Source organism: Varroa destructor, unplaced genomic scaffold (genome assembly GCF_002443255.2).
Source record: "Varroa destructor unplaced genomic scaffold, Vdes_3.0 BEIS01000005.1, whole genome shotgun sequence".
NCBI lineage: Eukaryota > Metazoa > Arthropoda > Arachnida > Mesostigmata > Varroidae > Varroa > Varroa destructor.
The window spans coordinates 16,045,832-16,061,650 of record NW_019211458.1 but is presented as its reverse complement, the minus strand read 5'-3'; positions in this window follow the sequence as shown (position 1 = coordinate 16,061,650).

The following is a 15,819-nucleotide window of genomic DNA, read 5'->3' as shown; positions in this document are numbered from 1 at the left end:
ATTTATAGGATCTGAGTAGATAATCTGTCGCAATATGTGCAGAAACACAAAACCCTTTTATTCAATTTCATCGTAATAGCCCAGAAAAGGCGGGCCAGCACCGTGTTAATATGCCATCATTGTGAGTCATAATTTTAAAAGCGAAAAGAAATCGCCCATTTTAAATTCAGTCTCAAAAAATAGTAAAATTAACCTTATAGGGGCCGTAGACCCAACTGGTAGCTCGTATTTCTATTCGTTTTGCTGGTAATGACTTCTCTCAGATAGTGAAAGTCCCGAGAAATCTCGACTTGTTATCATACTAGCACTCTGGGACTAGGTGAAGTGATAACGCAGGTAGTTTTGCGTCTAGTCCTCATAGTAACAGGACAGCTATGTTATCCATCACTGACAGAGGGTCCAGCTATTTCACACCTACTCTCAAGCTAGTTTGCCAAGGCGGCTTTATCACTAACGCCCTCATCAGCCTTCCTTGTCGATGCCGATGATATAATTATCAGAAAAGTACTGAAGAATCTTGTCGAAAGCATCAGAGGTTCAGGCTAAAGGAATTCATCTAGCCGAGTGATGAATCAATGGGCGATGTTCTCACTGCTACTGTATTTATGGTTAAATATTATTAATATATTTATATATAATAGTAATAATAAAAGTATAATAAAAAAACATGATTACCACCACAAACTGAACGTGTCCACTTAGACATTTTACGCAGGCCATTTATTTATTTATGTTTGTAGGGCCTTTTCACTTTCGTCAGTTTTGGATAGTGCCCGTCAGCGAGCATCCTCAAACATCTGCCCTATTGTTTATAACTTTAAGACTTTGGCGAAGTGGGTTAGTTTTGTACCAGCGTAGGGCTGTAGCACCATGGAAAACTCATAACAGACTATTCACAAATAGTGTCAATTGTTCGTTATGCTAGATGCTTGAGTAGCTTGCGGTGACCGCGACAACGACGAGAGAGGCAGGAAGTCAGACCCAGCGACTATATATACATATATATATATATATATAATTAGCTGCTGGTGATCGCAATGCATGAGCGTATGAAGAACCCAAAGACGACAAAAAAGAAAACACCCTAAGCCGACATAGTCGCTTTACGCATATGATGATTCATCCACGAGCACGATTACGCCATTTGCATGTATACTGTGCTTCCATATTATTATATAATAGTCAGATTATGAGCGGCGGGTCAGAAACGGGAATAGCGCCATGGGCAGGCACGACCAGCTACAAAAAGTTTATTACATCTTGTGCTACTAGTTAAAGATCATAATAATCAAGTCTACTAAATTACCAGAATAGGGGTTCCGTAACCGGCACTGCCATTATAGTTGTAAGCACGTGTTACCGTTGACATCATTGTCGTTGCTTCGGCTGACGAAGATGGCGGAGTTGCAGCAAAGTATCATCGAATGAGCGGCTGTCAACTTTACGAAAGAAAGTTGGCTGGAAGGGGTGGAGAATAGGGAAACGGGTCAGGCAACTGCTTACAAATTCAGACAAACAGGGAAATTTGACAAAGTCACAGAAGCAACATTCGAAATGAGGTCGTCTGAACTTAGAAAGCTTGCGCGACCAGTTAGGCGAACATTACATTACAATCGTGTAAATATAAGCAGTAGCGGCGATGACTGGCATGTTACTGAGCCCGCTAAACGAACCGATGCCCTTAGCTATACATGTAATTTATCGAACTTCGAAATTCGTATTTTGATTTGTAACTACGCTAGCAACTTGTGAGAGAAGTAAGTAACGAAGGAGGAACACCTAGTCTCGAAATGCTGAATGGTCAAATTTTTCTTCCTTGAAGGCCGCAGCATTACGACAATGAACCGAGAATTACTGAAGGCATAGACCAAGAAGAACCTAATCGAAAAAACACCACGTAAACGCTTCAAAAAACCAAGCTAGAGAATTGGAAAGAAATTAAGTTCGAAGGCAGTGTCGAGTAGATTCGGACGTGAGATAATGACGGTATTTGCGGTGGACATCCAGTGCATCTGCTACAACAAGGTGCTCATCGGAAGCGAAACAATTAATGCAACCCGTTATCTCAGATTCTTCAAGAGACGCATTAGCCGTTGATCGGACATCGAAAGCACGCAGTTTGCTTATTTTATGCTTTATTTCATCGCGATGTCTCAGTTGCTTCCCGGGTTGAGCAAGAGAAGATACAACGTTGACTCCGGTCCTTTCATTCTCCGGATCGAAGTCTGTCTCGTTTTAAAGCTTTCCATGCTCTAAAAAAAGCAACTGTGACCAAAGTAGTTCAAAAGTTATTCGGTTTCAAAGCCCGCTGTATCCGCATGTAACAGCCAAACATATATATATAGAAACCGAATGTTGCGCTTTCCTTGTCAGACTGTATGTAAATATTAGCAGACATTGTAACAAGACATTTCTGTAGGGATTTTCTCGAAGTGACAGTACTGACGCTCATGTCGACCATAATATATCGATATAATCACCATTTTGCTAAAGTGACAACTTAAATTAGAGACTTACATGAAAATATTCTTTCTTCAACGCGCAAACCACCTTCTATTAGTAACCATTCGCTAAACGATTTCACTAAGTGCACAAAATAGCCCAGCGGATAGCAGGCTAAAAGGTCCTAAGGTCCAACCATAGACAAAAAAATGTCCTAAAAATGCAAAGAGGTACAAAAAGAAAAAGTTTTTTTTGCTCTGAAAAAACGGGTCCGGTGAAAAAACGGCCTTACTCCTGCCACTAGAAATGGCGGATGTATTTGTTACTTTATTATTATAATCGTAACTTACTATATGACATTCTATAACATTATGATAAATCTTAGCACTGTCGATAACATGATGGAAGCTGTAGGGCGGGAGCAATGGTGTAATGTAACGGTGTTGCCTCAGAACATGCCCATCGCAGCATGACATTGCACGAAGCGCCCGTTCGGCTAGGGGGGTAAGATAACGTTTACGAGTTTGGCGCGCGATGATCCGTTGACTTTTGGTGGGGTTTTGATGGAAAGCCTTTGATCATCCATATAGGACACGTTTTTTTTAAAAATAAACACGCGTTTAATGGACACGCTTCACGAAACGAAACGAAAATCATGTTGAAGGCAAGTATGAACCAAGAAAATAGTTTATCAATTTATTTATGACGTTAAGCAGGTGATTTTGTTATAGAACAACTTGTGTGTATGTGAATGCTCCTGCACCAGTAGCAGGGCTCATCGGCCAAGAGGGAATTCGTTTAATCTTGTAGAGACTTTCTGTTCCTTTTTGCCGGGTGGATTCCACCAGTCGACTGAATACTGGCCTTCGATACTTTTCAAGTCGGTGCCGATTGAATTGTTTGTATCCGTTGCGCAGAAAGCACGAGTTACGTAGTCTGTTTTGTAGTCTTTTATATGCTCTTAGCGTTTTAGAAAATATACTTCGTCTACCATAGGTGTAGTTTAGAGAAGTGAACTTTTTTTATTATTGTGTTTTGTCAACACGTTACAGACAATAATTAGAAACGTTTAGCTGAATGTTAGTTCTTATATATTGTCTATCTTGCCAGACAAACTGGACGTTATAGCACGTCGCGAGCCACCGATTTACTAATGTCGTCGTAGCCGGAAGGTACGTATCAGTTGCTATTAAAATGAACTACAGCTCCAGCGTCAACAGATATTAGAAACGCTGCACCTAGCCTTCCTGCAGGCCAACTCAAATTCTGGATAATTCAAATCATGATAGTAATCAAACAACAATACCTCAAATTGGTCTATGGCCAATACTTGTACCTCGTCTATGAAACTTCAACAATACTTCATCTATGCTAGATAAACACCTATATTATTAATAATGGAGCTTAAAAAGGATATCATTACGTGAAGGCATATAACCCACATTATAGTTATTGTCACTTCGGCCTTCCTTTTCTTTCGATAGTTGTTGAGTCATCTTTGTTTGAGTGCTGACAACCATTCATTCGGTACGCTATGATTTCATCGTTTCTAAATAAAAGTATTGTTTTCTGTTATAATATTATCTTTATTAGATTTCGACATTATAGCCGATTGCTTCGATACTGCTTGAGATTCGATTGATTACGTCCTTCTGGATCACTTCGTCTATACGCTATTTCAGCGTGGTATCCAATTAAAAAACGACGGCCAACTTTGGCAGCGGACTTTTAAGTTAAAAGGCAGAAGGCTTTAAGGCAGAGAGACCTACGTTTATTGTAACGATAGTGCACGATGTTTAGTTAAGTAACTGCGGAAGAGATAGCTAACGGCTAAGTTATACTAAATACTGTCATCTTTGCGATATCGATTTTCCCTGAATACACCCATCTGTAAAGTTTTCTCTTCTCAGTCATATAAAGTGGCGGTCTAAGATGAATTTTAGAACTGCAATAACATTTTGCATTAATCCTTGGAATGATTGTGGTTATCAATACCTGCTCTGGAAGTATCGTACGTACTTTCAAACCAACGCAGGAAGGCGACTTAGTTCAATTATGGAATAGAAGCCGAATTTAAAGATAAAACTAGCATATATATATATATATATATATATATATATATATATATATATATATACATTAAAACTAGCCCTCCGGCTTTTGTTGTACTAGGTCAATACTCAATCTATCTTGACATTTAGAGTGAATTTGAAAAAGATATTTATGTAGTTGGCGGCCGGTAGTTAGAAAAGTTTTTCGAAGTAATTCCAAGGTTCCGATATGCGAGGGAATTCGCGTGGCTCTACCGCGCCACTCGGGCTAAAAGGAAGTGTGTCGAACACAGTCTATCGCCGTCAATTATTCGCTGGGTTTGGAACAATAATCTCAGTAAAGCGGAATAAAGGAAACGCCCTCCAACAAGACCTAGTTTCAATAGGACAGTTATTCGGGAAGTCACCATGCTAGAACAGGATACAGCTGTTTCGGCAAACAACGAAATCACAAAGGTTGCAAGTTATCTCTAAGCATGTTTGTGTTGTCCAAGTGCTTAGAGTGAAAGGTTCAGATGTTAATCTATCAGCTCCAAAGGCCTGTTTGGCCGCCAGCTATCACCAAGGCCGGCTCCAGCTGTTCGAAAATAGCGTCTCACTCTAGTTAGGAAAACTTTTTAAAAGCGGACGTGTAAAATCGGTACATTTTCATATAGTAGCCGTCCTTATACCGCAAGTAAGATGAGAAATTAATGTGGTATACTACCAGTAAGACGTTCAGTATTTTTGATTTTATTGGCTACCATGACTCATTGTTTACCACCGGACGGTTCCGGGTATCGAATTGGTGGTGACGGCATTAGCTCGCTGCAATTCATTGAACGACAGTAAATTCGCCTGTTTCAACCGCTTATTACTTTTTTAGAATTACAATCTATCGATCATAAAGCTGCTGGGGGTAGTAGTATTTAGTTTCGATTGCATTGCCCTCTCAAATCATATAGTGGTTCTTTTTCATTGTTACTAGATTGTGTTGAAGTAAACAATTTAACTAAGCTTCGGCATATTACAGTGACCCACATTTACCTGTTCATCAAACTCTTTCATTATTACTGACATTACATAACTGATATCAATATCTTGATTGATTGTGAATTAGCGCGATTGAGCATAACGCGCGCTGAATTTAAAAACAAAAGTAATTCCCTTAAATCTTACAGAGTGCCTATTGGTCGTATCAAGGACTTCTTATCAATGATATACACTAAATGTCTCGAGTTATATATTCGATGCTGTCATTGAGCATTATAAAAATAATAATAATAATAAATAAATAATGAAAATAAAGTGTAGTAATACAGTTTAATTACGATCAGCGCAGCATAATGTCTATCTTAATAGTGGGCCGAGTGTTAGGCTCAGCTCCATCGGCAGGACCTGGTCTCGTTAAGATCATTACTCGATAGTTCTCTAACAGGCCGATAGGAGATAATGGCTTGTGCCACTGGATCATCAGCTGACGGCCATTTTGGTCACCTTCCTAGACGGGCTACCGTTCCGCATCAGAGTAAGCCCACAGTGGGTTCTCTAAGCTCGACGAAGTACCGTTTGCCACGCTGCTCAGCCGTAACCTTACGAGCCTTTTTTTTTCAAGATTTCGCTTCTCGGAACGAACCTTGACCAGTTTGCCTTAAATTTATTTAGCAAACAAATACGAGTTTCCCTGTTGGCTGTCCATATTTGGCCCGGCAGCGAGTATATTTAATTATAAATTTCATAACAAATAAAATTCACTAAACGATTATAACTATTTCCTGTAATCTCAGTGTTGTCCAGTGCTGTCTACAGCGTGCGTCACGATACGGCGTTTTCGGGTCATGACAGTTGCTCGTCTCAGGAAGAAGTTTCCAACACTTTAAACTTACACAATTACCTGCCGGGGTCTAATTGAGGGTACGTCGGCGGTAACCATAATAAGAGCGTCGCCTCCTGAGCCTTATGTATCAGTTGAGCATCAGCGACTCGTAACTTTAACTAGCGGAGCCCTCATACTGTGGGTTTCGCCATTGATAATCACTGGGCAGATGTTCTGACGATTTATCAGGCCTCCCTATCAAATCAAAATGAGGTTAAGTTACGACCAGCGCCGTCAACTCAATGCCTAACCTAAATTATGCCAAAATAGCAATGTACTAAATATAATTAGACAGACCATTCACACAGAAGGGTTTATCACTATTGTTTTATATAGAAGTTACGGTGTAACTTTTTTTTTCACGATTTTGCACGATGCAAACCAGCATTTAGAGTTAGGTGCACGAAAGCCGCGTCATACCCTCGCGAAACACGGAAGTAATTATTCGAAAATGCATTACGTAGGCTTTTAGTCTAATAAAGCACCTCCTTGGGAGTTTGAGACACTTCTATTCTTGGAGCTGTTTGAACTAAGGCAGGTAACCGGTTCCAGACCGGGGGTTTTCTGGACGAGGGCCTCTTGGAGGGAATAGGGGGGACATGGAGCGCCGTCGTTGTACCCCTGTTCCTTAGACTACGGAAAGCGAACTAAGGTTTGCTCTAAAGCGGAGCAGGTACACTGTATTACCTGTTGTTCTTGGCAACGGAAAAGAGTTTTAACTTGGTCGACCTCAGTCGGGGTGCGAGGTAGCCCTCAAGCCAAAGGGGAGGAGCCTAAAATTCAGCCTCAGTGAACGTGGGCGAACTGCCGGCCCTGATAAGATTGGGACTAGCACCGTTAGCTGGTGAAAATAACACAACTTCATAAGGCAAGCCGCTATAAAGTGGTGTACTAGAAAATAAAATTAAATATGCGCACATATATTTTGATATCTCAATTTCCTCTCTCGCTGTATCGTACAGACTGTCTACTGATGCTATGTACGTTTTTCTTTAGATCGAGGTAAATTGTCTGACCAGAATGGAAGAAATATAAAACGCGTGGCGCTTCTTGGTAATCGTCAAATGTATGATACGGCCAACATATAACCATCGGTTAGATACTGATGTAACAAAAAATCACTACAGCGCTTCCAAAAACGATATGAGCATATGATAATTTCATTCGATCTGTGGGCATCACTTAAAATTAGACAAATAGGGGGAAAATACCTAAAAAATTGAACAGTTAGAATTATGAAATTTTAATTTAACGTACGTACACTTCCGTTTCCCGCAGGCTTCAGTATCCATCAGGCTGTGGCACTTCAAATTCAGTGGTTTGTACTATAGTAGAGATTATATTATGCGATTGTAGAGGTTAAAAAAAGTCGTCAATTGGCTCATACCGAAGCACCTATCAGCCAAATATAATAGATTTTTTCAGCGTCGATCTCGCCTAATGGCCGGCGAGTTTCCACAAGCCACACTCAACGTTATTTTTCAAAGCAGTTAAAACCGTAGCACTGTAGTTACCGCCCGAACTAGGCTGTGTTCCGTTACCGCTGAAAAGTGCGGAGGATATACTAAGTAGTTAAGTATCTGCCAGCGTCAGCGGTTCGTCTTTGTGTGCTTAGCGCTGACGTCTCTTTACGAGCCTGGTTTTAGCCAGGCATACGGCGGTCTGCGATATCATTGCCCCCAGCTTTCCGCCGAAACTACCGCTGCAATTCTTGGTTGCGTTGGACCTTGAGCTTCGCCGCGCCGCTGTGTAGCGCCTCATAGAACGAGAGTTCACTCGTTTACTCTTGGTAGCGCTGTTCATTGTCGTAGTGGCAGTAGCAGTTGTATAGACTGGAATTAGTAGAAGCGCGGAGTACTTCGGGGACAATGGCTGAAGCCAGCTGGAAGGGGCCCTACTGGGGAATCCCTAGGGAATCGAATAGGCGGGAAACTCTCAGGAAACTGGAAGCGGAGTTTAGGGGAAGAGAATACTGCTGGGAAAATACCACTAATAAACTTAAACGCCAGCTAATCGGCCAGGAGGGTCCTCGAAGACCTGCAGTTCTAGTTCCCCCTCCCCACTTCACTTCACTTCTTTTTCTGCTCTTCTACCTGACCTACGTACAAGATGAGTCAGCGTGCTATCCGCCTTCCTATGGCTGAACTGACTTCGACTGCTGTTTTCCTGAATAAGACGGTGAACGGCATTCGTAATCTAGCCTGCCCACCCCTCGACAAGCCTCCGGGGTTGGGGATGGCTTCACCACACCGTTCGGCAGCGTACAAACATACAAACACACAACACACTCACTACTTAACTATGTACACAAACGACGTGAAACGCTCGACGACGGCGAAGTCCGAGGCCGAAGAGTACAACTCAGTGAAGCCAACGTCATTGCCTTCAACGCTCGGCCTGATCCTACAGCTCTCTTCACGTTTCTTACTAGATGGAACGACAGCTCGCAGAGCTCTTAAGGGCTCTGTAGGCGCCGATGCTCTCATCTGCCGGTATAGTACCGCCTTACCTATCCTAAACTAACCGTTGGTTTTTATGGTACTGCCATCACTACTTCTGTTGGCTCAATTCTTGTGCCGATCTGAGCGGTTATCCGACCAACTGCCGAGGTAACAGAGCGGTCTTTCGGTGAACGGGCCTTGACGAGTAAGGATAGCTGGTAGCGAAACCCACTAATAAATTGCTACGTGTTTTCGCCTCCCGACGATGGCCTGGACCTGCCCGCCGTAGTGGCTAGGCACCACTTCGAGAAACGCCTAATGCTACTCTCGAGATCAGTTGCTGCAACCAAATATATTCCGAGCGACAATTGCATTCGCTCCGACGGCGTTGAACCGCAGATGATAGCTGCTCTCGAAGAGATTGGCTTTTTTTTTTTTTTTTACTACATGGAAGTACTAATGGCTGTGATAGCATTTCTGATGGTTAGGAGTAAAATGCTGTATGAGGATTCTCGATGGGATGCAGGTTGCTTAAGGACTTCTGGGCTATTTCTAGAAGCGAGGAAGCGCCGCTTCCTTTCGGCAAAACAGCGTCTGTGGTAGCAATAAACACGTAAATATGGCGACAAAATACAAGAATAAGTGAAATGTTGTACTGCGAACCACTATTGTTTTAGCACAGTGTACTTCTAAGCTGATCAAATGTAATTTCCCTATAATTTATTATGTCGGTCCTTCTTAATGTATTGTACAAGATGTAGAAGCCAATATCGCATTTAAGCAAAGCTAGCATCAGTGCAATTTTAAGTACCCTAACCCTATAAAGTCTTATATGACGAAGAAGAACATCTCGACGTGATGAAGACCTTAATCCGTTTAATCGGCACAGTTTATGCATGAGAGCTCGTGCAAAATCTCAACTCCCTAGGGTCAACGTTTAAATGAACCCACAACTATAGACGCAGCACATCCCTGCTTAGTAACAATTCCCGAGCCTTACTAAAAAAGGAACTTCTACGGTACTTACCCAAGAAAGCCGTTTAACTTTTTTTTTCTTAACCGGCAAGCCACACAACTTCTGCCATTGCACTCACCATTAAAAATGCTCATTACACTATCTGTAGGGAGGCACCTTCCATCTGAACCTGCCACACATTTTAAGCACGAACAACCTTGCAGGTTTGGCTGTTCCTAATAAGTAGGCTACGAGATAAATGGCCTAACATAACATGCTTTCAACTTGATGAAAAGAATGAACGAATGGGTACGACCAACTAGATGTTCGGAACCACAGCGGAACGGCTTGTACGTATGAGAAAAGGGGAGAGTGAAAACGTTCGCAGTACGAAAGCCAGACACTGCCACTTCACCCTGAGCGAGATCTTGTCCTATCTTAACCACAACCGCCAACGGCGATTCGACTTTCCAAAATGAGGGACATCTTTGTGAGTTAGAAGATGAAGGCGGACCACTGGCAGGGCCGGCGAGAGCAGGGAAACTAAGAGGTATGGACAGCTACAAGTGGCATGTACTATACTGAGTCACTCTGGGGTGTAAGTATAGCGAGAGAAAGAAAACGGGGTACGGGCCTTGCCTGGCCGTCTCTTGTGATTACATAATCGCGGGGTATGAACACCTTCGGGCAACGTGCTTCAAACAAATCTTATTGGGTCTATACGTTCGTCGTTGAAATACCATTAGCCCATGTATATAGCAATCGAGTCGACACTGAGCACGAAGAAAGCAGTTGATGAAAAACGGGTCCCGTGCGAAAACAGCTCCAGTGACTATATTCGTACATGTACCGATGACGTCAATACCACCATGCAGCTTGTTCTAGATGAAGATACCGAAGCGAATTTATTATATTCTCATTATGGACGTATGCTAGGTAGCGAGGGCCTTATTAAACTTGAGGACGCATTAAGTGCCTTAGCTTTGAAACCTCGCCTAGATATAAATCGATGGTGTCAAGAAAAATGTGTAACTTCGTGATTATCCAATAAAGTCTTACCTCTATGTCGGGTATGTCTAAAGTGGACCGCCTCTGTTCTTGTACCTTATACGTAGGTCTGTGCATATATGTGTGAGGTCGTTGGAATGGGTAGAATTGACTGCTGATACTAATCTGCTGTCGTAGTACTGCGTACCGACACATGTCTAATGGTACTATCGATCGTACTTCAAACAGATGATGTGCAGCAAGCAGTTCGCGGCAATCACTTCCTGCATACGGCTATCCTTCATGTTCAAAATGCGCTACCTGCACACACAGGCACCTGCATCTTCCTGCTCAACCTTTTCAGCCCCAAAGAAACGACTACACGAATCGCCTTTAAAACGGTGAGCTGAGCTGGCTATTTGATTGATTGGAAAGGAGAGGGCAAAACCCGCAAAAAAGGGAACGCAACCTCAACCCAACGTGTTGGATGTAAGCAAAACGCAAGGGACTTTACACAAAACCTGTGGATCAATACGGACGCAAAACAATCGCCAAAGATTGTAATAACGTAAGTGCGAGATTGTGGACGAAAGACGAGAAACACGGCAAAGACAACGACGAGTTCTCGATGCAACAAAATTATTGCAACAAACGGCAAACATATATCAACAACAAGACTAAGCTGCGACGAAGAAGAGAGCAAAAAAGGAGCGAAGGTAAAAACAAAACTGGACTACTGCTGCTGCTGCTGCTGCTGTGATATCGATAGAGACAACCCAAATACAGGCTGAGAAGAACTTAGCACGACGGGCGAATTGGCAGAGAATGCCTTTTGCATTAACTAGTGGCCACTCGATCGCCCAAACCCATGGCCATCACGTACAGAGTAAATACACTTTCAGCTGGGGTGCTAGCAATACCATCATAGCAATCGTTTGCCCAGTTGAACGTGCTACGGGCGGTACCAAGCAATACTGGAACCAATTCCCTTCTCATACGTTACCTCTCGTAACGCATCACTGCATTTCATGAGGTTCAATCAACCAGAAGCGGCAAGTACCTCGTGAAGGCAAAGACCAAAAAGTACGGATGTGTGATTGTCTGTGGCCCGGGATGCCCACACTTTAGCTCGTCGTCGTTATTTTCTTGGCATTCGAGGCTTCCCTGACTTCGGTAAAATCGAAGGAATCGAATGACTGGCATTATGTACTGCGTAGACACTAGAATCAAGCGAATCTTTCGTACCTGGTCACAGGCAGATAAACCCTAGTTCTACAGGAAGTTCTTGGACGTTCGGCTAAGAAATGAATGTGCATCTGACAGTCACTTCGGTATTTGGCCTTTCCAGTTCTGGGGATAGGGCGTCTATTTTTTTTTGGCACGATGCTTACAAATATCTCGGCCTTTGCAAGAGTATATAAATGGAGATGTACCCCAGTAGATGTGCTACTGCTTTTGCTATGAAACAAGAAGAAGCAAACAGGTACATCGGCCGATACACGTTTGCTCATCACCACTGGATGTAACGAAAAGCTACCAAAGTCTGGGGGCCTGACCGTTTCGTCCTGTTTATCTCTTTGGGTTTGCTTAATTCTTGCAAATCTCGTACGATGAACACCTGCCGACCGAGTCTGCCTCACTAATAACCAGTAGATGACCACCTATTTATAACAGCAGCGGCCGCGCGGCTGTGCTACGTTCAGTAGTCCATTTGCTAAGCACACCTGTATCCACTTTATTGGACTGATTGCAAGGGGCCGGCGTCACATGTAGAAAGCCTAGGGAAATTTCTGCTACAAGCTCTAGGTTGCTTGGCGCTCCCGATATTCATTGGAAACGCGATTTGCGGTTAACGGCACACGTTTAGTGTATGGTACCGAAATAAAGAAAAAATCTGGCCAAATTATTTTGGCTGTACTAATTGCCGCAGATTGGTAACAAATATCATTTTGTTTACAATTGCTACTGCGGCGATAACAGAAGAAGGTCTGTGATATGGCAGGTAAATTTTTCAAATCATTATTATACTAGAGACTTTAGTAGATCCTCTGTATGACAAGTCAATGAATCCTACCTGGAATTCCTTCTTTAATAATAAACCTTCGCGCCTCATTGGCAAACGTAGCAGACAAACTTACATCAGCCGTAGCACGCAGTTAGTCGTGCAAAGGTAAGCTGTCGCGAACCAAAAAAAAAAAGAAGTCACTCAAGTGGATGAATAGATAGAAGCGAAATTATCCAGAAGCAAAATTTGTCTCGATCCATGCTTTCGTAGGGGCAAACTGGATAATCTTATATGAATCATCTCTTATCATGCAGATTGGTGTGTAATAGTTTCTAGTGCATTTGAGACACTTTAGCGTCTACAGCGTCGGCCTATAAAAGTAAACTTGCCATTTTCATTTTTCGAATGCCACCAGCATCGCCTGCCTGCCTACTCACCCCTCCCTCAGCCATCTGAAACCGGTGTGCAGCTGGAATCTTGCTCATAATGCCGGACAAAGAAGGACTTTTTTTTTGTTGTTGCATAAGACTTCGTTATTTGTGCGACTGCCGTTACCGTCTTCTATCAAAGGAGTTCTGGTGATCGCTAGTGCTGATGCGTCTTGCGTGGTGGCAGCAAAGCGCGATCCCTCGACAATTCATCCATCTTCTCTGAAGAAAATGGCTCGTTTTGGTGGAAGAATGGCAGTTAGAGTAGCAGGAGTTGCAAATGCTCGGGAGGATGAAGCAAGGAGATGAAGGAGTGACGCAGAACATCCGCGGGTGCCGCGGCCACCGTCACTCGTCCCGCTGGCATAGCCTCAAAGCGTCGTCCCGCCTGAGAGGGAACACGCGTCACCCATTTTGAATTCAATTATTTCCCCATAGCATAAACCTTCCATTTTTCCCCATAAAGCTATCCCTTCGACCGCCTTCACTTCAAGTGCCCCCGAAATCCCTTTAAAGCTCTGTATAAGCTGAGTAAAACACTATTGGTAGCCATTGCTTAGCATAAAACAATGGGAAACACGCAACGGTATGTGGACCTTCATCCTCGAAACCTCTCCGAAGGGATCGTCCGCGATTCTGGCGTTAACAACAGGAAAAAAGAGAACAGCTTCAGTCTGAAGTTGGTGGATTCACACGCTGTTAGACAGACAACAGCTGCCATATAATGTATCTTCTAGCTGTGCTAATAAGCAGAAAAGCAACGTTGAAGGGTACGAGAAAATGCGGCAAAATAGCTTACGAACTAACTATGCTTATGGCAGTGAGGCCGGTTGTATGACCATTGAGCAAAACTTTGCAACACATAATTATCTCTCCTCGACCGAACCCAACATCATAGGCTGGTACGCCGCATTCGGGAAGATAGCGAACGCAGCTTTGAACCGGACGAGGAGAAGGGGGAGGCACCAAGGAGGAGGAGGCAAATAGTTGTGTGGGCTGTTTAGGAGATCGTTATACAATTTTATTAGGGAGGGCGAAGATAGCGGACGTTCAAGAACAAAAGAAGAGCGAAGGCCTAGGAGTGAGCGGGAAAAAACACGCCAACAAGAGAAAGTTGCTTCAGGACTGGTAATACTTCACTCCCTAAAGTAACCTTGATAAATGTGGCAATTGCCAGCATGATTGCCGGATGAGAACCTAGCAAAAGCAGGCTTCCCGCCTGATTTCCTCAGAAGAATCTAGTCCGAAAGACCTGCAACAGCAACAGCGGTGGCCCCAAAGTGGGCCGTCGCCGCCGCTGTTTGTAGAGGATGCCTGTTAATTTTGGCCTTTTACAGCTGCTCGTTCTTCTAAAAAACAGAGCTCGTTTTCACGTCCATTTCAGTGATTTATTGAAGTTGGCGTTTTGTACCAGCGCTAGCAGCAGACCCTGCTGTAACTAGACCCCACTTTTTATAATGTATCTGCTACAGGAAGACTACAATGCAATCAGATATACGTAGCTGAAAACCTAATGAACATCCGAGGAACATGTGAATTTAGTAAATAAAAATTATTTCTTGGTAATGCTGTACTATCATCGCACCATGCCTCACTCAATCATAATAATGATAACAGTAATGATAATGTAACTGTTACAGACCAATCCGGCCGACTTGGAAATTAAATAACTTTTCAACAGCGTATCGCTAGCATACGTAATTTCGCTAGAAAATGTTCTCATTTTCGAGGAACTGAGCTTACTGCAAGGGAAATAAGTTCAGAAAAAATGAACTTTAACATCAACAATTAACGCTTAGTGGTTAAGCTTTTGTTCCTCAAAGACTGCATGCAGCGCTATGTAAGTTCATCGAAAATCGGTGAAGACATTAGGCAAGGAAGTTTTAAGCGAAAGCACGACACGTGAGTAGTGCAAGCGTTTCGGGAACGAAGATGAAAATATCGAATGAGGTGATCAGATGTCGGGTCCTGATAGGCAAGAGCGCATTGTGACAATCGAGAAAGCTTTTCACGCAGAAAAACTTCTGTCGGTCAGAACTGGCATTTTACATGTGACATGTTGCAGAATTACGACCCAAAGAGGGAAAACGCGAAAACCGAGCAAAAGATGGGTCTTTTGTAAGTTAACTCCGGGCCAGTTAGAAGTGCGTGTGGTATATTCCTCGAGCAATTTACGGAGCTTTAATTAACAAAAAAACCGCCTGGAGCATACGCCTGCCGTAAACGAGGCATTGTTCAATCTCTAACATTAGTCGGAGAGGGGCCAGGCGAGAGAATGGCGTCGTCTTGCAGAGAAAGCGATTTTGGCGGCAGCGTAGGCCGAGTAGGTCCGGACGTAAGTTGATGGTAGTACTTGTAATGGACATTACGGAACACCTGCTACTATGAGTTAAACGCTCGTCCAGAATGAAGCGAAGAATGCAACTCTTGTCTTGAGTTCTTCGAGAGACTTATGGACCGTTGGCATGCTAATCGAAAGCACGCTGCCTGGTTACTTGAAGACAACACCAGACCTCATCACCATACTCTCCGTACTTCCTGAATCAAGCAACGGAATATCCAACGTTGGCTTCAACCCGCTCAATGTCTCTATCTAAATCCGTGCGATTGCGGGGCTCTCCGTGCCCTAGAAAGACATAGTCGGTGGACAACCAT